The following is a 23,808-nucleotide window of genomic DNA, read 5'->3' on the forward strand; positions in this document are numbered from 1 at the left end:
GGCATATTTAATTTGACATTGGTTACTGTGAAATGGATACCATGTAGTAGAGGTACTAGGCTAAAGCGTTCCTTCTTGTGTATAGTTTGAATAAGAAAATAATGTAATTTTTTATTGATTATTTGATCTGTTTGCAACATAAGACCATATTTTTTTTCAAATACTATAAGCCATAATGCAAAATAAAAATCCGAGCAATCCGAAAACGACGCAGTAGACAGCAGCATTTGTGCCATGCCAAAAACTTTTCTCATTACAAAATCGTTGCAACAAAAAGTAAACAACAGAAAAATGGTTCCCCTCTTCTGGATGCAACAAGCAAACATTTTTTCGAGCAAAAGTAAAACAATGCTCAATAGTTTGTCTACCCCATTCATTTGTACTTTGGCCAACTTTGGCAAACAATAAAAGTGCAAGCCAAATATTTGCCGTATGATAAAAGTTAGGGCGTCCTTGGATCGAGAGAAAATGCCATGCTAAAATGGGCCTCAGCAAAAAATGGAACACCGACAAATATATTGTATCAAATTAGCTAAATTATAAATCGTTTTCCTTTCTACTGCAGCAACTTTCGGGTGAAAAAGAAAGTTGTGCCGACAGCAGTTTCCGGCGCTCAGCTGGCAGAAACGGAAGGAAGACATATGCAAAATGCTGACAACACCTGTCAGCAGGTGTGGGAATCTAGGAACCATCTTTCCTTCCAAGGACACAGCTACATTCGCAGTGGCAAAGTGGCAGTGCCATCACAGACAGTTGGCTGTAACTTTGTTCCAGGGGCAACTTTTTGCTAATTATCAGCCGGCAAGTGCTGCACGTTGCTGTGTTTTGTTGAGGGCACAAATTGCCTGAAATATTTGCATTTCCGTTACGTAATTTATAGTTGAACTCCGCATTAGTAAGTTTATAGCCTGACATCACATCAGCTCCTATGTGCGTGTGCAAATTGTGAAAGTTTTTGGGTCTTGTCTTCAATCTGCAATTAATTAAAGGCGACTCCTTCCTTTGACGAGCTTATTTTCACTTTGCCAATATTTCTCACTACTTACATACGACTTACTGAACACCAGAGCAATGAAGCGAGCTTTAAGCAAAACATAATATTCTCTCTTGTATTAAACTTAATATCACTTCCGCGAATTGGAAGACAAACTTAAAGGCTAACTGAGGAAGTTCCATGGCATCCCACATGTCTGTAGTTGCAATGTGTTAATGCAACAAATAAAACCAACAAACTGCCATGATTTCGATTATCTAGTAAACACATTAAATGGTGTGGCAGACAATGGCAGCAGGACACGAAGGACGAGACCCAGACCCAAAACCGAAACAGAAACATCTTGAGGCACAAGCAAAATAAGCTTAGGAGAAATCGAACCTTAAGATACTCAGTACTTAAAATATAATTAATATTCATTGGCTATAATTTATGTAACTTTTATAAGGATCGCAAAACAGAAGCACCTTTGTAATCATAAACTTTAAGACAATTTAACTCTGGTCTTAAGAAACTATTAAATAAGTATTTACTGTAAAGCAAAATAAACGAAAGTTGTGATAGTTGGTTTTTATGAAGTAAATACAAATCAAGTAAATATGAAATAAGTAAATATGAAACAGGCAACAAAAAATTGTAAAAACGCTTTGAAAATATTAAATTGGTTTTATATGTCTGAGCCGATTTAACATGCCTTTGTGCGCCATGAGTAAGGGGTGTAAAAAAAGAAAACAAAAACATGAAAAAATTCGCGTGCGCCAAAAAATATTTATTGGCCTCGAGCGCAGCCTTGGCAGCGTTAAAATAGAAATCGCAGTGCCCCAGCTTTAGATATGGCAACGGCATTGGCCTCAGCTCCAGTTTCTGGAGAAAATTCGATGGAAATGGTGGAAATACAAAGTTGAGGTATCAGACCAGGAAGTGCATATCGCGTCAAGGAAATGCGCGAACAACAGCAAAAACCCGGACAGCTTGATATCGTAAATAAAATGCAATACAAATGCAGGAGTGCAAACAAACCAAAGCCGATATGCTTCCAAATTACTAACAGTCACAACAGTGAAATTCGACTATAAAATTTTGCTTGTTTTATAAATTTGGATCGCCTTTTATACTTTCTCTGGGAAGTTTAGTTGGAAGATTTAATTTATTTGAATGCGTTGTGTTACAAAAGAACAACTAAGATTTATTATTGATTGTGTTTAGAAAAGTCCCGGTATTAACTATAAAAAACAGTTTGGTTACCTTTTAATACCCGGTTATATTAAAAAAATATAATATCTCTGCTTTGAAGTGAGTTCAAGCCAATTCCCCTTTCGTTATTCCCTAGTGAATATGCGCTGTAGTCATGTATAAAACACGCATGGCGACTGGCAAATAAAATAGCTGAGCAAAAATCAAATGGCAGCCGACATTCGCCGTGTGGACAACCGCGTGTGTGTTTGCGCTGATATTCCACAAACTGAAACTGAGTTGGAGCGATTGGGGCGGGGGTTCAACTTTATTTTCGGCTCTTGGGAAATTGGAAAATTGCAAATCACGTAGTGCAAAGAAATAGAAATTCGCGTTTTGTGTTCCTGTTCCCTACTTTTTTTCGGAAGAATAAACCTCTAAACCAAATAAAAAATGCATTTTTATTGCCCTACGTCTTTGTATGCCATATGAAAAGTTCCGATTGGCCAACTTAACACGGCGATGCTTACGATATTCGCAGGTCCCCCCCTTTTTGCTCATTTGGTAAGCAATAAAAAACTTGTTGCCAGGCAAAGAGTGTTTACCTTTTACCTTTCTCGACTCCCCAGCAAAACAAAAACCTTTTTCATGGCTTCCTTACATTGTTTCGACACAAGTCAGGCGCTATTTGGCTGAGGGCGAGAGTAAATTTAAATTTTCCAAGTCAAAATACTTTTGACACGGCCACAACACGCCTGGTGGCTCGCATTATTGCACGCCTTGCATGTGTCAACACTGGGAATCCCAAAGTATGCACTGTTTGTTTAGGCGCCTGGTAAACATTTTGCCCACTTTATCCAATCCGATACCCTTTCAAAGGGTAACAACCCTCCGGTCCTCCTCAAATATATTCTTCTTTTATACTGCTGGAGGCTTGCCTCTTTAGGAAGCCCTTACAAAATGAACTCTATAAGTTACAAAATTTAATATTCAACATTTTGTTCTAATGTAAATTTAAATCACAAGGTAAAAAGCTGTAATAACGAAAAGAAACGAAAAATAAGTATGACGTTGGGCTTGGCTTAGTCTATATAAACATAGTTTGGAGCGCAGATAGGCCTTTGACCAAGAAGTTGTTCAGAAGTAGTTAACCGAGCTGTTATTCTGTCCTCTCATTTATATTAAAGCTATCACTATTTAAAATTAATAGGTAATAGGTTTATATCTATCCTATCTATACTTTTTTCAAAATGTTTTAAAAAAAATACTTAAGCCAAAAGGGTATCAAAAATTCCCTTTCTAGTTGTCTTTCCATTTTATCGCATTTTGGTTGGTCTTCATTCTTCTTGACAAAGTTTACGAGCATAGAAAACTAAATTTGAAATGTCTATTGTGGGCGTGTTAAGGGTAATCCCAGTGGTTTTAGTTGCTCAACCAAGGACAAGCGTTTTATGACATTTTTGATGAGGGTAAAAAAGTGATCGAGTAAAGGTGTACAATGGCTTTTACTTATATTACTTTTTTAGTTATGTGCGATTTTCAAAAATCAGTGAACGCAAAACCAGTTTATTTTTTATTTCAGTTCAATAAACCTGAACAAATTTTCAGTTAGTTTCTAACAATAAACCCAATTGGAATTTTTGCCATTTTACGCATTATATTCGCAATCAAATAAATTAATGTGTCGATGGAAAAAGTCACCAAAGCGTTTAGTACCATTTTATTAAATTAGCACCAGCTCAATGTGCAATGAAATTAATTATCTGCATTCGGTTAAAAGCCGCGTGCCTTAGTAAAGTAAAGTGGTTGTTGTTGGCGCTGGAAAAATAAACACAAATATACTAGCAACATTATGCGAGATTAGCGAGTGTGAAATGAAAACTGCAAATTTGTTTCTCTTAATTCGTATTAGCGCATTCAACATTATAAATCAAATTAGTTTCGAGTTATTTGGTCACTTGTGTAAGGTAATTTTGGCATGTACATTTCATGTCACGATGCTTGAAAATAAAAATATAATGTATAACAAAGAGGACTACAAAAAGGATTCAAAAATGACAGGCGTGCAAATTTATATAATTTAATGTGGCTGATAACCACAAGCGAATTTGAATAATTGATCTATATTAAAACTGTTGGAGGATTATTTTAAATAATCAACAAATTTAGCTTAATAACTTTTTCCTTAACCATAACTCAACTAGTAATAAAATTTCGCTTAGAGTCGAATATACACAATTGATAAGCATCACATATTTATTTAGATAATGACCCTGTTTGGTTAGTATGTTAGGTTTTGAGCGTTGAACTTAATCTAATTGTTCCAAACATATATAATATAGATGTATACAAAGCATCTCAACTTTTATTAACGAGTGTATATAGCTGGGCCAATTTATTGGTTCAGATATGTTGTTTCCGTAGTGTAGCGGTTATCACGTGTGCTTCACACGCACAAGGTCCCCGGTTCGAACCCGGGCGGGAACAAGTACAGTTAATTTTTTCAACTGTTTAGTTTTTTTTAACTGGTTTATTTTCACTTTATTTAACAATGGAATGGAATAATAGCCGACCTTTATGAAGTTACATAGCGCTGTAGTCGAGTGTCCCGACTTTAAGATTGTTATATAACCGTTTCTCAGCCTATCAATTTTAAAGTAAATATGCCCAGGGAAAACAATCGGGTTTTAGTTAGCTATGTCACTACTACAAGGGCAAGCAGCTCCACGAGTTTTCAAATAAGCAAAAATTTAGATTATTGCTAACAGCCCAACGAATTTGTCAATAGATATTGACCGAGTTAACATAAGAAATCTAAATAACTGGCCTCTTCCATGTCTGAGAGATATAAAGCAGACTTCCGCGATTTGTGGGCATTACAATGGGCGTGGCCACATTCTAAAATAAGCTTGCGCTGCAAAAGCGTCACTAGAATAAGCTTATCAAGTCCCCAACTTCTGACACTTATAGTTTCCGGGATCTCCGGGAAGACCGAAATGGCTAGGTCGACTAATCAAGAATAAATAAAAATAAAATCCAAATACGCATCTTCTACCTGTTACATATTTTTCGGCGAATACAATATACCCTTTGACTCTGCGAGTAACGGGTATAAATATGAGCAGCGTTTTGCAGACTTTCCATTCTGAGTGCCCTGCGTTTGCACCAACATTTGAGAATATAGTGTAGTAATTAACTGTTGTTGATATATGAAGTAAATAACAAACATAAACACTTTTAACCATACATTTAAGTGAAGGGGCAAATATGGTTAAGTGCCTCACAGGTAGATCCATCCATCGCATGTTCCATGTGACTTATAAATTCAACTGGCTGTTTTTGTCGCTCGCAGCAGTCTTGTTTAAGGACTCCCATTCTGTCACTGAGCTCCCAAACATTCCTTTTCCCTGTTTTGCATTTTCGGGCACGTTCTGCATTGCGTTTGTGTAATGCCAAGTCATAATTTCCTTATATTACTGTCCTTGGCCCCTTTGCCATTTGTTTTTTGTTGCCCTGGCAGTGCAACATTTGCTTTGTGCAACATTTTAATTACGCATTCAGTTGGCGCAGACTCGCAAGAATTATGACCCAGGGCGGGTAAATGGAGGGCGGTGGGTGGCGCGGGGAGTGACAGGGTGCGTCCTGCTGCCGGCAGAAGTCAGCTGTTGTTGCCACGCCCCCGCTCCCATTTTGTTTAACATTTCGCGCTATTTATGCATAATTTAGCCATTTTATTTTATTATTTGCGCCCCGCTTGCTGCAAATAAATGGCAGCAAATATGCAAAAATAATGTACAGCGCCAAAAACACTGTTGCAATGCCGTAACTTTCGAGTGGCGGAAAGGGAAAAAGGGTTCTTGGCCACAGCCTGAGTAAATGTTTGATTGGGATGGCCTAGCCGAAAAGTTTTATGGCCCCCGAACTGCGCATAAAATCTTCGCAACTCCCAAATTAACCATAGAATCTAGTTAGGCCTGCCCTGCGGCCTGGGGTTCTTTTCCGTAAAGCATTTTAAGTTTAATGGCAATTAACCTACGCTCTGCGAAATTAAAATCATGAGCCCGGCTTAACCCGCGTATGTGGCTCTACATAAATCTTCCTCCCAAGTCGAAGTCGGGTTGCGAGTGAATGGAGTCCGCATGAAGGCAGACATGACACGTATTTATAGCGCGCCAACGACCTCACTCGGGCCACATTGCTAATACGCCATGTTGGCTGCTGCTCAGTTTTCTGCCCCGGCATTGTTTTATGTGCGCCCCAACCCACACACACACACTAGCATACCCACTTCGAATGCAAGTCAAGTTGAAGCTGGCCTTGCTTCCTTTAGTGCAGACAGAGAAAATGGTTTAGCCTACTCATTTTACATAAATTATTTTCAACATCTATCTATTTTGTTAAAATTGTATATTAAAACTAATCATTTACTTAAGCATTGTTTCCGTGAACTTGAATTGACAACTATTTAATTTAAAATTAGAAAATTGTGATTTTTTGAGACCAGGGAGGCCAGCACATTAAATAATAAGTTTTTAATTGTAATGGTTGGTTCCCGAATAAGAAATAATAAAAAATATATCAAAGTAGTGGCTATTAATTTAAAGTTACATAATAATAAGTTTGATCTTTCTTATGCTATGTGTTTTGAGAAATTTTCAGTCTGAAAAAGCTTGTAGCAATGTCTGCTTCCGACCAACGGTAGAATTATCTTCAATAGGGGCAACTTTCCAAGTATTCAGAAACTAAATTAAATTAAGTTTTTCCTCGGTGCACGCATCCTCGACTCTGCATTCGTATTAGCTGATTGTGTGGGGCGATGCAGTTGAAGCAGAGGCAATTGGCGCGTACAAGCTCGTAAATTGAATAAAAGTTCAAATGTTGGCAATTAATAAACCGAAAAAGTTAATGTTAAGTTTTTTCTCCAGCCTCCGGCCAGTTGAAACCACAAGAAACTGCGCCTTTGCAGGAAACAAAATTACTTTGTCAAGCCCACACTGAATTGGATTCATAAAATATTTTAAGCCTTGAAGCTCATAGAATTTTTGCTTAGATGTGTAAGGAAAGATGTGTTGCCTATTTGTTAAATTTCAAGGTAATTTTCTCTTGCTTTTATCTGTACCAAGTTGTGGTTTAATAAATGAAGATGGTTGAGCTTCCACAACACAAATGTTTATTTCAGTAGTGTACTCAGTGCCAAACCAGCAATCGTGTGTGCATATAGAAGCTTTCCCCGATGTATATAAATAGAGCCATTCCCGGCTGAGAGGCAATTCGTTTTGTTAAAATTGTCTGTATCTAGCTGGCTTTTACCTCTTCCTTTTAGCCATCTGCCGAGATTGTAGCACACGCTAATTGCTCGAAGCGCTTGCAACCTCTTGCCATTAAAGCTCCCCCCGAAAGCCCTTCTAAAACAGCCCCCTGTTTTGCCATCCATTTTGCCCTAATGCGTTGCCATTGTAATGAAGTCGAGCAGCATTTTGAAATCGCTGCAATGGGGGCTCTGAAAACAATACCGGGTCTTAGTTTTTGTTTTTTTTTGCATGCTAGGTATTGCACATTTTCTGCAGTTAACACTTGTTGTGTATGCTCCAACCTATTTTCACTTCTAGCTGGTGTTTTTGTAATTTAATTGCTGTTCAAGTTCCCACAGCATGTGTATGGAGAAAAGCCAGTGCAGTGTATAATTAGTGATGTAAAATCTATTATTTGGGCCACAAAGTGTGTACGTAATAACTCAATGTCTAATAATCAATTCATATTGTGCCTTTGATTTTATCGAAATAATTTGGTTGTTTTAATTGTGTTATACAACACCTATGTCTTGAAAATCTTACAACAGCATTTAAAAAGCATTGATTTATCAATTAAGAACTCTGTAAAATCCGCAGTGGAAGAAAATGAGAATTCATTTTTTACCAAATTACATAGCGAACCGGCTGCCATAAACAAATAATTTTGTTTTGCACCTGTTTCGTCATAATCTTGATAGCCCTGCAAATTGTTTGCCGCAAACTTTAAATTGTTTTTGTTGTGAGCCGATGATTTGTTTGCCCAAATCAAACAAGCAACCCCTAAATGGCCAAAACAGGCCAGCGCGTTAATGCTTTTTATAATGCTTTTTTTAATGCTTTTTTTAATGCTTTTCTGTGAACAGTCGCGCTTTTTAATTATTTAAAGCCGAAAACGCGGCGTATGCGCGTTATTTAATAAATGACAGCTATTTGCAGGAAGTTCAGAAATTATTGCGCCCATGGAGAGACGATTTCTTATAGCTTTTCTCTGCACGTTTTTTTTTTAATTCCCCTGACAGTCGTCCGACTCCTGTTGATATTTGTTTGACTGCCAGCGCCAGGCAAACAAGGCAAAGGCAAATCTAATTTCTAACACAGAAAGGCACAAAACAGATTACGCAACAAAAAACGGCCAGATCTGGGAGTGAAAAAAGAATTCTCCTTTTATTTTGGCGAGGCAGAAGAAAAATCAAGAGACGTCTGACAGCCGAGCCCCCCAAAAAGCGTATGCAATGCATGTGTGTGGCATAAATCAAAGCTAGACAATTTTGGCTTGGGAAAACATGAGCAGCGAAAAATAAGAAAAACAACCAATGGGGAGGAAATCAAAAGTAAGTGACAAGCAGACAGGCAGACGCACGAAAAACACATGTGCACCGCAAACAAACAGGATGTCGGTGGAATGGGGCTAAGTGATTGGGGAGGGGGCTTCGGGGGTTCTGGCATGACAAGCTGCGCTTTGAATATTTAGAGCGATCCTTGCCACGGACCGTTTAAGTACTTTAATTGTTTCTTGCCAAGTTGATAACATCATGAAATTGGCAAGGACAATTCGGGAGAGTTTCCAAATGGTCACCATTGATATTTCATTCAATAAACAAAATTGTAAATAATACATGCAAAATACACATCTTTATTTTGCAGACTAAAGATAAGTGTTAGATCATTTACATTCATACATACATGTTATTACACCCCCTTAAGTTCACTATTAAAATGCTTACGACATTAATCTCACTTGAAATAAATCTCTCCATTTTGGATCAAGCGGTACATCTTATCAAAAGTTTATTTTCAAAGGCTAACGATTGGAGAAACGCATTTGTAACACGCTCCGCTCAATGCTTAAACTGTTTCCAATTATTTTACCGCCATTCGCTTGCACAGCACACACAGCTCTTATCAGGACTCAATAAATTGCTGTCTCGACACGAAATGCACACCTGTGCTTGGGCGAGAGCAGAGGATCAGGTAGCTGTCAGCCGGCTGCGAGTTGCTTAACCTCTCCCGCCAGCCAGCCAGCTAACGTTTTGTTATTTTCTGCGCCGTGGCTGGCTTTTTTAATCACTCCTCTGAAACCCCGACGCCAGACAGTTGGGTATACAAAATATGTCAACAGAGGCGACAGCCGGCAAAAAGAAGGCGAAACGAAGGCAAAACTCCGGCCACTGTTTGCTTAGACCTTTAGACACTGGCCAGACAATGGACGGTCATGTCAGCGGCATTTCTGCCTGCCTCGCACGAGGAAAGCACTCAGTTTTGCAGCGATTTGCTGGAATTTTCCTATGAATAAACGGATAACCGCACTGACATCCCGCCAGGACGTTCAATGGACTCGAATGAATCGAACAGCAATTATGTGCGGACTTGTGAGTGGTCAACAATTGCATTAGGCAGTGGTTAACTTTGAAAGCAAACCATTGTATGCAGATTGCTACGAAAATCATTGAAGATGAAGTCGAGATTATGCGCTACTTCTGTACTGAGGAAAATCTCGTGGTCCCAAAGGCAGTAAGTAAATGGACCAAGCTTTACATAAGCAACATAGATTTAGTAATTTATTTATAATACATTCCTTTCAAAATTGCCGATTTTATCTTAAGCAAACGCAAGTGTAAGAATAAAAGTGTAATTTTTAAGCAAAACACCTTTTCTCCGAGTGTGCGAAAACATTCATCGAACTCCATTGATTCTTTTGGGGTCTGTGTGATGAAGTATGTATGTGGATGGTAAACCGCACAAACCACAAGGGCTTACTACATCAGAAGAAACCGCAAAAGGGGTTAATGCACTCATTGCACATGGGACGCAGCAAGCCAATTGGGTTTAGTTTACTGAGCATTCAAAGGTGGCCAGGGTCTGTCATATGCTCGCACATTTAATATTTATTAATGGTCGGGAGGGAAAACAAAAATGGGAAAAACCAAACCGAAAGTTAATGCATAAGCGAGCCAGCTAATATTAAATTGCCGCATCAATAAGCACAACAACAACAACAACAACAATAACAAAGAGATAAATTTGATTGAGCATCAATATATAACCAGTGCGGAAAACTATGCGGAGTTGGGGCGGTTGAGGTTTCCACCCGAACATCAAACGCTTCATAAACGCGGCAGCATAACCCGAAAAACCCAAAAAAAAAGGAGCAAAAACTTATGGCTCCCCAGGGAGACACTTGAGTGACTACGACGACCCGGGGCGAAGGGGTAAGAAACCGAAACTATTTCTTTGCGCAGCGTTGTGGAAAATTAAAAACGCCGAGGCCTAAACCTTAAGAGCAACCTCCTGCTGATGCTACTGCATCTTCCGCTTATTAATATCTGCGGCGAAGGCAGAACAGTTATTAGACTTAACATACTTGAAATGTGTGCTGTTCCACTGCCACCATACAGGCTGGATATATCCAGCCCGGATCGCGGCCGTTGAACCTCTCGACAGGCACTGCAATATGCAGACGCATTCCGAGGTCCTCTTTCCATTCCACTTCCCTCTAATCAGCACTCACATTACGCATACGCCTGGTTGTCATAATTTCGCTTTATTGATTTATTAGGTCGCAATGTTTGCATAGCCGAATGTGACTGACAGGGCGATAAGCGGCCTGTTTTTGGCCTGGTTTTTGCATTAGCATAAATTACATGCCGATTGACAATGCGGCGTATGTGTGATCGAGGAAATAATGTTTCAAGCTGAGTTTAACTGAGCTCTGTTTAGGCACTGTTTAGGCATTTTTTATTTACAAACTTTCAAGTCCGAATGGGTAAACATAAAAGATTCTTTTTTTAAGATAAATGTTATGTTTTCTATTTCCATTGTTTCTTCTTAAAAAAAATCGTTGTCTATCAATTTTATTTGAGATTAACAATTAGATATCACATGCTACAATTTATAGATTTATAGATTTTTTTCAGTTAAATTTGGTAATTTCCAATGCGTTGCATCGCATTTTGTTTTTTTTTTTTCTATAGAATAATTAAACTTGCAAACTTTTTAAAATTAATACCAAAATATGCTATCCCTCACAAATTACCTCTATTCATACTCCTATCGTTTCTCTTTAAGGCCATAAATAAAGCTTTCTTCAGATATCTTATATCGTTATTAATATTTTCCGTCCTTCAATTAAGCCACTCAGGCTGGAAACGTTATTCCCCAATTAGAATCAAAATGGCCATTATTCCGAGCCGCCAAGGCCTCAGCTTTGCGAGCCTTGATTAAAGTCGAAACCAAGGTAAAGTGGCACAAGAATGCAATTGTACTTAAAAGCGCAGCCAGAGCAGTGAGTGAAAATGGTGGATAATAAAGAAGGGGGTGGAAAATGCGAGGGATGGTGGAGTGGGGGTGGGGTAGGGGTTGGGGTAGGGGTAGGGGTAGGGGGTAGAGTCGAGAAAGCCCCTGCGAACATCATTTATAAAAATGGCTCGGTATTTTGTGGGTGCGGCCGGGTGGCAGGGACACAGCGCGAATCCGAAACGCATTCAGGCAAACAATTGCAATTGTAATTGAGCCGAGACTTCTCGAATCACTGTCTGTGTGTGGGTGTGTATCTGTGTGGGGTCCTGTATCAGTATCTGTATCTGTAACTGTGTCTGTGTCTGTGCGAGTGTGCGTGGGCCGAGTCTGTTTGCATTGTTATTTTTACGTCGGTGGGTCGGTCGGTCGTTTGTTCGGTCGCTTAGTGGCAATAAAAAGAGTGCGCGTTCCATGGGGAAATTATGAAAGCGGATTCCTTTTGTTTAGAATCGTTTCTAGATTGCATGCAGCCAAGCGGTACGCGTACGCGTGTGTGGGTGGAGTGTGAGTGTGTCTGCGCAGGAGCGGTATATTCGCCATTCCCGCTTATTGCTAATGCGACTGTTGCTGCGGCCCTGCCGCCATTCACGATTACCCCTACGCCTCGCCCCACTTGAGCCTGTTATGTCTAATGCTGATTGCAGCATCAGATATTTATTAATTTCCATTCTAACGGCCACATGGAAAGGGTTATGAGGAAGCAGGGATGGTGCGGCAAGTCAATCAGATCATTAGTGTAAGCTTTATTAGTTGTTCTTGGACTTATTGTAATGTTCAAGCACATAAACATTGCATATACATTTAATTCCTTAATCTTATTTATATGAAGGTAAAAACTGAATATGTCTCTCGTTTATAAAACTTTACATTTTGTATACTTATTACATTTATGTGATATAAGGAAATGTTTCACTTTAGTTTTGGGCTAGTGCTAAATGTCCTAATTGGAGTTTCGAATAAAACATCATCTGCTTTGAGCTAAACTACTCTTAAATATGCCTTATACTATAAATGTTATTTAAGAACTGTACCTAATCATGTCCTCGAGCTTAGGAAGCAACTAAAATGTTCTAGTTATCTAGATGTCACCAAAACTAAGATATAAGTCAGTATTAGTATTAGATCTACCTAAAATTTATACCGACAATTGGATTCGAGTGGGTTTGACCTGTCACAACCAAGTGGATAGGTGGTAACACAAGCCTATCCTCACATTAAGTAAGTATATAAGAAAAAAAAAAAACAACTATAACCTCTCTGTGATCTCACACTAAGTGTTTTTACTTTTCTTTCAGTTTATTTGAGATACAAATTCTCAGCATTTTTTTTTACCAAATTCCCATTTCGCTTGCATGCCAGAGAATCCATTCAATGTGCGGCAAATTAAATTGCGAAAATATCGCATTATGTGCCAGCATGTATGGCTATAACTGTAATTAAAGCGATGCCTTGAGCGGCAAAAATTCCTTTTCAACGCTCGCTTTCAATCACCAGCACAGAGTTAAGCTGCTGGCTCCTCCAACTGCAAATTCAATGGATGATGCTCCCCCGAGTGCCATAAGAAAATCAAATTTTTTATGATTGAGCAGCCAAGGAGCATGAAAATGCCATTTCCTTCCCCGCCATTCGAATGGCTTGCTATTTTGTATCATCATGCAATATGACCAGGGAACGCACTCCGACTTTATGCCAATTTCAGCGAGCTGCTGCTGATTTCATTTCCTCCTTAAGCGCGAATATAATTTGCATGCGAGTGCGAGTGCAGATGCGGATACGGATGCCAAGTATCTATCTTTGGGGTCATGGGGGAAATCGTAGTTTTATCAAGTGTATCAATTTGCATAGTACAATGACAATTTGCATAGTATCAATGAACTGTGATGACTGATCGATCTGGGTGCTCTATAAGCGATAATGGAGATGTCACCACTCTAGAAGGTTACTGAAGAAAGCAGGCTATCACGCCTTGAATATATTCCGCAAGATGCCTCCTTAAGTCAACGTTTTGTTGGGTTCAAATAAATTCCTGTCTCAATTGACTCGCCAGCGTGGCAACAAGAACAACATAATAGCCGGGGATAACAATGCAACTTCAGACGCTGCACAAAAACAAAGGACTTAAGATAAATATTTTCACACGCGACGTTTTCACTGCTAATGAAATTTTGCTTTCAACTAAATTAGTATCTGTCTTTCCGGCCACGCCTGAAACAAAGACAGAAATAAAATTAAATAATGCAAGCACTTTTAGGTTAATTAAACCTGAATAGCAGCAAACGGCTGGCAAACTGAGCGCCAAACTAACCAGAAATAAAGTGAGAACGAGGAGCCCAGCTCCCGGGCTAATGCCGACCGCCTCAGCAACTCGAGGAGTCGGGCTTGTCCTTGTAATTGTTATTACAATACTTGTCCTGTTTTGGTGCATTGTCTGGCTGTCTCGCATTGCACTTTCACATAATTGTGCCGAATGCATTTGCAGTAGTGCATGCCGAAGCCCAACAAAGTGCCAGCAGCCGGGCTCTGGCTGCTCCTTTGGCCCAAAAACCAAACTACTTCTGGTGGCTTCTCTGGCCAAGGACTGGCTGAAATGGACTCGGGGAACGGGAACGGGAATGGGAACGCCTGCTCCTGGTTCCGGTTGTGTTGCTTTTTGGCTGCAAGTCTGCGAAAGTAAACAAAAGTGTTGCCAACTTGCCAGAGACAAATACAAGCGGCAGGACAAGAAGCACAATAAGGATTCGTCGGAAAAGTCTGAATCTTTCCACACACTTGCAGAAATGAAGCCTGTATTTTTTATAAAAATGTCGATTTGAAAATATGACTATGTATGCAATAGCAGAGCATAAAAACACTAGTTAAACCTGCTATTTGTAGTATTGTATCTGTTGATAATTAAGTAACATATGACATAAACAAAATTATATATATTCTTGATCAGGATTATTAGTTATTATTACATCTATCGACTCATACAAAAGTCTTACAAATCGAACAATTACTAAGGCGCCACTTAAAACCCGACTATTTTCAGGGGTCATATTTCTTTTTTTGGTTTGGTGTTTGTAATCCTCGGGGCACTCGATTATATCGGTTCTTCTTTTTTGTTTTATTTTTATTAGATTTAAGAAATGCTATTATTGTATCTTATCAAGTTGGCCCTCAGTTGGAAACTTACAACATCCATACATTAAAATTTATTAATATCAAGTATGAATTTAATTGTTGTACGTTAAGCACTAGCGCTTGAGATTTTTTTCAAAGTGTTTATATTTGTATTTTTGTCTGAGTGCAACAACAACTTCCTGAAATGGCTGCCTGCCGGTTTTCCTTTCTTATTATAATTGCCTGCGATTTCCACCTTTCCCCGAAAACTTATCCAGCAGACGTGGGCGTGGCAGGAACTTCGGTCGGCAGTGTCCTGCGACAAATGTAAGCAATGACATTGTTGCTGCTTGGCCATTTTTGAGTGAGAGAGAGTGTTTCTGCTCGTGCATTTGTTTTCCCCTGCACATATTTATTTTGTATTCCCAAGTTTGTCGGCTTGGGAATTGTTATTATTTGTGTTGTGATTGTTGGCAGCATGTCTTTGGCACAAAGCAGCTGAAACGAAAGCAAACCCAGTCAACATTGTGGTCAGCAAACGGAGATGGAATGGATTTTGAAGTGTTTTAGGGTAAATAGCAGATATAATGAAAAGATAAATTAACATGCAGAGGTGGTCAACTAGGAATATCATTTTTATCTAATATTTCTTGCATTATGATGGGCTAATATATGTTATCCATAATCGGGTAACGATAAGTAAAAGTTTGATTCGAATAACCAAATATTTTTTTTTTATTCTTTGCCATTTTTTAATGTTGACTGGTGAAAGTGACTGAAATTCTTCTTAAAATTTAGACCTCATCACTGTGAGCAGAATTCTCCGATCACAATTAATAAATAAATATTACAGTTTTATATGAAAGTGCATTTCACTTGAGCAGCCGAAAGTTTCTTGGGTTGTGGTTTACGACTGAAAGATGTTCATATACTCATGGACAGAAAGCTGGTACCTAACTGCCAGCAGTTGTTGCCAGTCGTCTTTGGCATTTTCCCCCAGCTTGGATGTCGCCATAATGCCATTTGTAGCGCACACAATTGCTAATTGCTTTAAATGCATTTTAGCCGGAAGTGGATTTGGCCAAGCCTTTGGCATATGCAGAGTAAGCCGGAGCTGTGTGCCCTCTGCTATTTGTCCTGCGTATTATGTACTGCATATTGGCCAGCATTATCTGTGGCACTTCCTGCCCTTCTCGGATTTTCTCTGGTCTATTTTATTGTATTGTGTTTTTTATTTATTTAAAGCTATTAGCTTGGCTTAGTCTTTGCTTTGGCTTCTGCAGAGCTAAGAGTGCAGGGCGAATGGGGCGTATGCGTAATGTGATTCGCCAATAAGCCAGTTACTCAGCATGACAAACCACACCACCCGACAGAAAAGAAGCAGGAGCTTATGCAAATGTTTATTTTTGTTATTTGCATGCACTACCCTTCGCACTTGCCACCACACTGGTTGGGGTGTTTAATTGAAATCTACAAGTTTATGATTGTTTTGTATGCAATTTCGATAAGCAATTAAATATGCATGCCATTGAATTCATTGTTTGCCTATATGGCCTCTGCCCCCGCCCCTGCCCCTGCCCTTATTCCTTGTCCTTTTTTCTCCACTCAACGCCTCACCAGTTGCTGTTTGTTATGGCCAGGCCCTTTGTACTGTGGCTTAATGAATTTTGTGGCCGGCATAAATAAGAAACAGACAGCAGCCATTATTTGTTTGGTACTTGCATTTGTCAATATTTATTATGGAGTGCAGCCATTCCAATCGAAATATTGCCTTGCGAGTGTTTGCCTGGCTTAAATTAAATTAGTTTTAAAGTTGCATAAGACTCGTATGAATATCATTTTTCCTAATGCATTTATTTTGACTCAAGGATTTAAGAGGGTAAAAGTTCAGAGTGCAGTTCTGGCTAAGTTAAACTTACAAACTGGATTCCATTTGTAATTTGTATGACCGTGATTGATTGAGTAATTGAGTGAGTTAAAAACCATTTGATTTTGAATACACGAATGAGATTGATTATTTTCATTAGGTTATTTAAAAACTTAAAAAAAATGTTAAGCTTACACTATACTAAATAAAATTGCCCAAAGTTAAAAGAAATTGTTTTGGATAATGCAAATCTTGGATTTATTTCCTCATAAGCCAGCCGAGAATGGAATTTACTTTGACTAATAAAATTGATTGTGTTTTAAAACCCCCAGCCCCAAAGTGCCAAGAGGAGAGGGCGCCCATAAAAGAATGCTACACTTTAAAAGTGTGGCTTAGTGGGGAGTTCCGAGCTGTTTTGGTTTTCGGGCTCGAGTTGGCTGCTTATGCGTTGACATTTTTATGGATATTTTATGTGAATCAAGTGAATATGGCAAAGACAAAGCTAAACTCCTTTCCGAATCGATAAAAATGCAAATTAAACAGCGCCAGTGTGATTGTATAAGTGCCCCATAAGCTTGCATATGTGCCTCGGATATGTATATACATGCACAGAGATATGGCGGGAAAAAGGCAGGAGAAAGGCAGCTCGTTAAAATGAAAGCCGGGTGAAATTCAACTGCCGGAAAATGGCTTTTGTTTAGAGGGAAAACTCTGGAAGTTGAGCTTGCTATCCCCTTCGCTTGCATATGAAATATGAAGAATATTCGGAAAACGTCAAACGGAAACAAGTTTTCAAGTCGGTCTGCATGATGGAGCACTCATGTCCTGGCGGCCAGGCAGACACTCCTTCGACCATTCGGGCGACAAATGAAAATTGCAAAAATGATCGGAAATGACCAATTTGAAATAAAAATGTAACCAACTGTATGCCCGAGACAGTCAAGCCTTGGATATATACATATATTTGAATGACATATATTTTAACAGTAGTGCTCACACAAATATCACAAAAATAAAAAATATGTGTCGAAAAGATAAATTAAAACCATTTAAATAAATAAAAAAAAATCGTTAAAGAGTAGCATTTAAGGGCTGTGGTATGCAATTAAAGCAGTTGCCTAATTTTGAATAGTATCAAGAACATGACATTTTGATTAACGTTTTCAAATATTCACCTCGTAAAAGGACCAATTTTTTGTAAAAATTTATAGTTTATCATGATGTTGGCTTAACGCAAATGTGTTCCAGCCATAAAAAGGAAAGTGGGAGACATTTTTATATTGAAAATGTTTTTTTTTTTCAAAGCTCCCAGCTTGACAGTGGCTGTACTTTCGTGTAGGTGTGTGTGGGCGGAAGTCGAGCGCTTGACATGCACCAATACCAACAAGTGGAAGACCAGTGCAGGAAGCACACAATTTCGTACGGAAAACTGCAGTCAGCAGGCTCTTTAACTATCCAAATGCCAAGTGCAGCAGTGTACAGAACTGATCAGATATGACAAGATGACAAATTAGGAAATTTGTCAAAGAAGTTATCGCGATCTAGAAATGCCGGATTTGGGTGGGATTCCACTTCCGATTCGAGAGTTTGTTGACCCTTACGCTTGGGGCGACTCACAGGCTCATAACTCACAGATGTCGTATTATGCATGAATTTAAAAACAATAACTTGAAAGCGCGCACGCATGTGAGGATACAGGATCTTCGCCCGTTCCGCTCCTCGGTGAAGTAATAAATCAAGACGAAAGGCAGCAGGAGAAAACCCTTTTCAACGATTTCTATGCAAAGTGCTGGCTCAGCCAAAGTAATTCATCAAAAATAATATAACAAGACAGCAAATGAGAAAAAACGGAGTAGCAGAACTGCTCAGAAATATATGAAATGGTTAAAACTGCACAAGCCAGCAACCAATTTGAGCTGTTATATTGCAAAATGTTTGTGCGTCCTGCAATCAGTGCTTATGTGGGTGAATGTTCGGGTGTGAGCCATCAAGGAAATAGCATGCTCGAGGGTTCTTCAACGGAATCTGTTGGTTTCAGAAATATTAATATAGATCATAAACATACCCTTTTTGGTCCGAGCATTAAACTCGCACTGCGTTTGCATAACAACAATCAATATAAAGTTAGAGCGACTCGGCTATTGATTCTGACTACACAGTTACACACTTTTACAGAAAAAAATATTTAAATCACTTACTAGTTTTTTGGCGTAAATTGACGGATTCCTCGAAATAATTGGCTTTGTCAAATTGTGTCGACCCTTCGCACGAATAAAAACAGTTCTCAAAGCTGAAAACATTTCGACATTCTCTCTAAATCCCATTTGCTTTCGAATTCTACCGTGTCACTGTTCTTTGCCATAAAAAAAAACCCGACTGTAAGCAAATTTCGTTTGGTATTCTTTTGCAGCTGGGTCAGCACACTGGAGCGCAGTCCGTGCTGACATTCTCCTTGTTTACTCGCTGGTCAAATGTGTCAACAACATTGCTGTGCAATTAGGAAGGTCCTCGAAAGTGTACTGCAATTGGCTCCCTCTCCCCTTTTCCACCCCTTAAACACGGCTAAAACCAAAGGCAAGGGGTTGGCTTTAAGCACAAAATAAGGGCAGCAGAAAGCGGCGAAAGCAATTAATAGAGCTACACATGTTGAACACTCATCTACATAACATACCTCTACCTACATCTGTTTTAGTTTTAGTTCTCGCACGCGTTCGTCTTTTTGTGCTGTGTGTTTTATTAAGTTTTTAATTAATGTATGAGCAGTTTAAACTTGTAACAGTCCTGTCATGATAAACTAAAACAATATTTCTCACTTGGGGGGCACCGACGACAGCTTCCCTGTCCGATGTCCGTTTTTCGGCTGCTGGCAGAGCTCCCCCACAGGCGCCCCAATCGCCCAAAAGAGAGCTTTTCAAAATAAATGAAGTTACGGCTAAAGGATGGTCGTGTCTGTGTTACTGGTTAGCTCGCATGTTTCTGTGTGTGGGTGGATGTGCCATTAAAATGTTTGCATCTCATTATTTAGTTTTTGGCTATTCGGGCTTTAGCACATTTAGGGTTGAACTCGTTCGATAAGTACAGCTATCCAGAATTTACAACTATATATCTCTGGGCAATATTATGGTAGTTGACCTTTGCCAATTTCTCACGCATATGCTTCTTACCTTCTTTTTATTTGCCTCCTACTTTCTTTTGCGAGCGAACTTTTGTTTCGTTTCATTTTTGTGTGTTCTGGTCTCTCTTTTATCTTATCAGGCAAATTGAATTTGTGGTCAGGACCCAATGAGTGTGCTAAACCATTCGGCAAACAGACATCAAGCGACTTACACATACGAATAGGGCTACACAGGGAAATATTTGATATTTGTCAGAAACTATAAATTATTTTTTAAAGGAATTATTTAATATTTTGAACTGGGGTACACATTTTTAATTTCTAAGTAGAACTTAAGTCAAATAACTATAAATGTTTTTATAGATTAATTAAAATAAATATTAAAACATCTAATGGAACAACAACTATATGGGCAACATTGTTTTCCTCTGTATTCAAGTGCCAGTCATTTTTCAAAAGTCCTGCAATCTGCTGCTCTTAAGCTGTCCAAACGTGTGAGTGTGTGAGCCAGTGCGTGTGTGTATGTGTGTGTGTCTAATCCTTTATGCATTTGGTACCCCAGACGTAGACTGACCCCATTTGCGAAATTCTCTATGCCATCTATCAACACATACCCACAAAGGCACACACAATGCACAGGACATTCACACGACATGGTCAAAAACTTTGCACAATTAAAGTTTAAGTGTTGCACAAACTTGTGTCATGTGCTCGAGAGCAAAGGAGAAGGAAGGGCGGGCGATGGAGGAAAAGTCGCCACGGTGGATGCATAAATTTAATTCTGTTATTATAGACTTTGCCAACGAAGACCAAGGCTTCACAGTGATGAAAGGTATTCATTTCCGGTAGAATGGTTTTTTTTTTAGTTTTTAAAAATTTGTGTGGGATGAATACAAAATGTAGTTTAGAGAAAAATAAAAATCGGTTGGAATCGAACCGGTCATCCATATAAATTTCAACAAAATTTGGTTGGAATAGACTGCTTTCATTGTTAATTTTCTATGAATGCCGTTTTTTAAAAAGTTTTAAAAATAAATTTAAATAAAATAGTTATGAAGCGGATAGTCATGGTACCTTTTTTATCTCGAAGTTATTTAAGAGTGTTTGCCCAACGTGCAGCAATGTGGGATGGGAGACGAGAAATAACACCTTTCCAAAAGTTGCAAATGCAGTAACAAAGTGTAATTAAAAAGTTTGACTGCGCTTGCAAAAATAATGGAATCGATTATGAGCCAGCCCTTGACTACAACGCTCAGTTTGGCCTCCCTCTGCTCCCCCACTCCATGGAATTAAAAGAATATTTTTCGCCTTTGACTCCCTGCTGCCGGCTGCCAATTGCATTTCGGCATCTTTCTCCTCGAGCCATTGTTTTCGTCTGTCAAATGCAGACACTTTGCTTTTGGTATTCATTGCTCGAGTAGCTGCAACAACCGAGTGGAAAAACTCGCGCAGAAACTGTCAATAAGAGCATTTTATGCATTCATTTCTTTCTCGTTTTTCCAATCAGTTGAAAAATTACAAATTACAAATTACAACAACTACAGTGAGCGCAATGAGAATGAAAACTTTGAAAAATGCTAATGCAATAGCTTATTCGGAACAAGTCTGAGGCAAGTGAACCTCATTTAATACTGCCGGAGAATCACCAGGGCTGCGGGAAACATTTTTTTATACTCAGGATAATTAGCTGAAAGTTCGTTTAATCAGAGGGTATTATCCGATTTTACTTAACCACTTTATGCAAACGATTAATTGTAATGAAGAGTGCGACGGGTCATTCGTCTGTCGCTGTTAATTAAGCACAACAAATGCGACGTTTTTATTTTTAATGCTTAAAAGTGTCCTGCCTGTTATTGATTTAAGGGTAAACATATATTTAAATTTGCATAAACTGTTATTAATAAGGCAGATTCAGCCTGCAATGGTTTGTGTTGAAAACGGATCGAAGGACAATGAGATAAAATGAGGAAATTTGTTGCTGTTTGTATGCTTCTTATGCTATGTAAAGTCACACTATTGGGTTATGCACCTTGCTGATATATTTATTTCCCACGCATTTGCGGCGCTTTTTAATGTATTTTTAATCCGATATAATTAATACTGCCCCATTGGATGTGCCTGTCCCTGGTTAATTACATTATTTCGTAAAATTATTAACAAGCAACCACAAAGTCATAAATAAATCTACGAAAGCATCGAATGAAAAATAATACCCTCGCCACTGGAGCTCATAAATATTATAGATTTGGTTTTCTTAAATTGAGGACAACAAAATAATAATTCATTTATGGCAGCCATGCACAAGCCAACCACAAAATGGCTTAAGTCGCTGCTGGGATGAACAAATTATGTGTGAAAAATGAATGGTTACGATATAAACAGTTACGATATAAACAGTTAACGGTGTACATGTACATTGTATTGGTTTTTATATTGTAAAAATAATGTTTAAGTCTTTAACGGGTACATTGTGTTATAAGTTTGGTCCAGTACAATTAATACCAAATTATTTTTGTAAAAAAACTAATGAATGTTTGTTTATTTGCATTTACAGATTAAATTGGCGGATTAAAGTTATGAATATCGTTTATTCACAAAGCTGTTTTTAAAATGATTGGTCTTTTTAATTAAATCTCGAATCAGATCACTTGGTTAACAAAAACTTTAATCGAATAACTGTATTATAACCCATATCAACTGTAATCCGTAAGAAAAAAGAACCGTTTAACAAGGGCAAAAAGAGCAGAAATCAGGTATTTATTGCATGTGTCCTCCACTGAGTTGTTCACACATGGCTTTGCCTTTCATCGTCAATTTAAAAACAATTTCCATAGTTTTGTCTCCGTTTAAAATGTGAGTGGGCATGAGTTTGGGCGATCCACAAACACACGCACCAACCACACCATCTCACTTGTCCGTCTGTCCGTGCGGGAGATTGTAGGCTGTTTGTTGTGGTCGGCTGTGCTGAAAAGCTGGAAAATGAATCCTGAGGTTTCCTCGGTCACCGGATTGTTGGTGTAGCCCTCACACTTCATGGCCAGAGAAGTTGCTCATACGCCGCCAGGTAAACCCATCTCCTCATGCTGTTTTATATTTTCACCCGGCTTTTGCCGGTTGCTCTAATCCAAAGCAAACACCTGCGTCATAAACTTTAAGTCCAAAAAAGTTTCAGGCCAACAACCGAATTGGAATCATTGGAGCGTACTTACGGTTTGCTGTGTGAGAGTTTGGCCAAAACCGAAAACTTTTCGATTTGTCAAATGGTATTTAGGGTTATCCTTGAAAAGGTCTTAGAAGTTGGACAAAAGCTTAAAGGATTTATTCAGACATTTGTCTATAATTATTTTTTCTGGCTTTAGTTTGGTATATTTTCAAGGTTTTTTAGATTACTAATAGAATATATGTAGGAAATTCTATATATGCATATATATATATAACAAACTAGTAAGGTTTCACACAGCTTAGATTGCCAAAGTTAACTTTCGTTGCTGTTCAAATGGCACGCAGGACTTATCAGAATCTTCCTTCACGATCGCTCCTTCAAAGTCGTCCAGGATGGGTTGTCTTCACAGGCATAGAAAATCCGAGCCGATGTACCACAGGGTAGTGTTTTAGGGCCAACACTGTACAGCCTGTATACCACCCTACAACATGCCAATCCTGGACCCCACGACATGCTGGTTGCAACTTTTTGCGGATGACACTGCCGTCTAAGCCAGAGGAAATTTCATCTAGGCAGCTACTGATATGGTCCAGGCTTAACCATAAACCCTGACAAATGAGTAACAGTCACAAACAGTCTGCGAAAAGGCACCTCACCAGGTGTTTTCCTGCATGGTGAGTTGTTTTGACAGAATGATGCCCCTAAGTATCCGTTGTCACCTTCGAATAGCCACGTAGCCGAAGTAGTCATGCGTCTCAAGGCCAAGGCCAGCAGTATGGCTAAGCTCCTCAACACCAGGAATAAGCT

General features: G+C 38.9%; 1 non-coding gene across 1 annotated transcript; it reads left to right on the forward strand.

Moving 5' to 3' along the window:
• The first annotated feature begins 4,581 nt into the window (after nucleotides 1–4,581).
• On the forward strand, nucleotides 4,582–4,654 carry Trnav-cac. The gene has a single exon. It is a non-coding gene; the product is annotated as a tRNA-Val (tRNA).
• The last annotated feature ends 19,154 nt before the right edge of the window (nucleotides 4,655–23,808 follow it).

This window comes from Drosophila elegans, unplaced genomic scaffold (genome assembly GCF_018152505.1).
Source record: "Drosophila elegans isolate 14027-0461.03 unplaced genomic scaffold, ASM1815250v1 contig_476, whole genome shotgun sequence".
NCBI classification, from domain to species: domain Eukaryota; kingdom Metazoa; phylum Arthropoda; class Insecta; order Diptera; family Drosophilidae; genus Drosophila; species Drosophila elegans.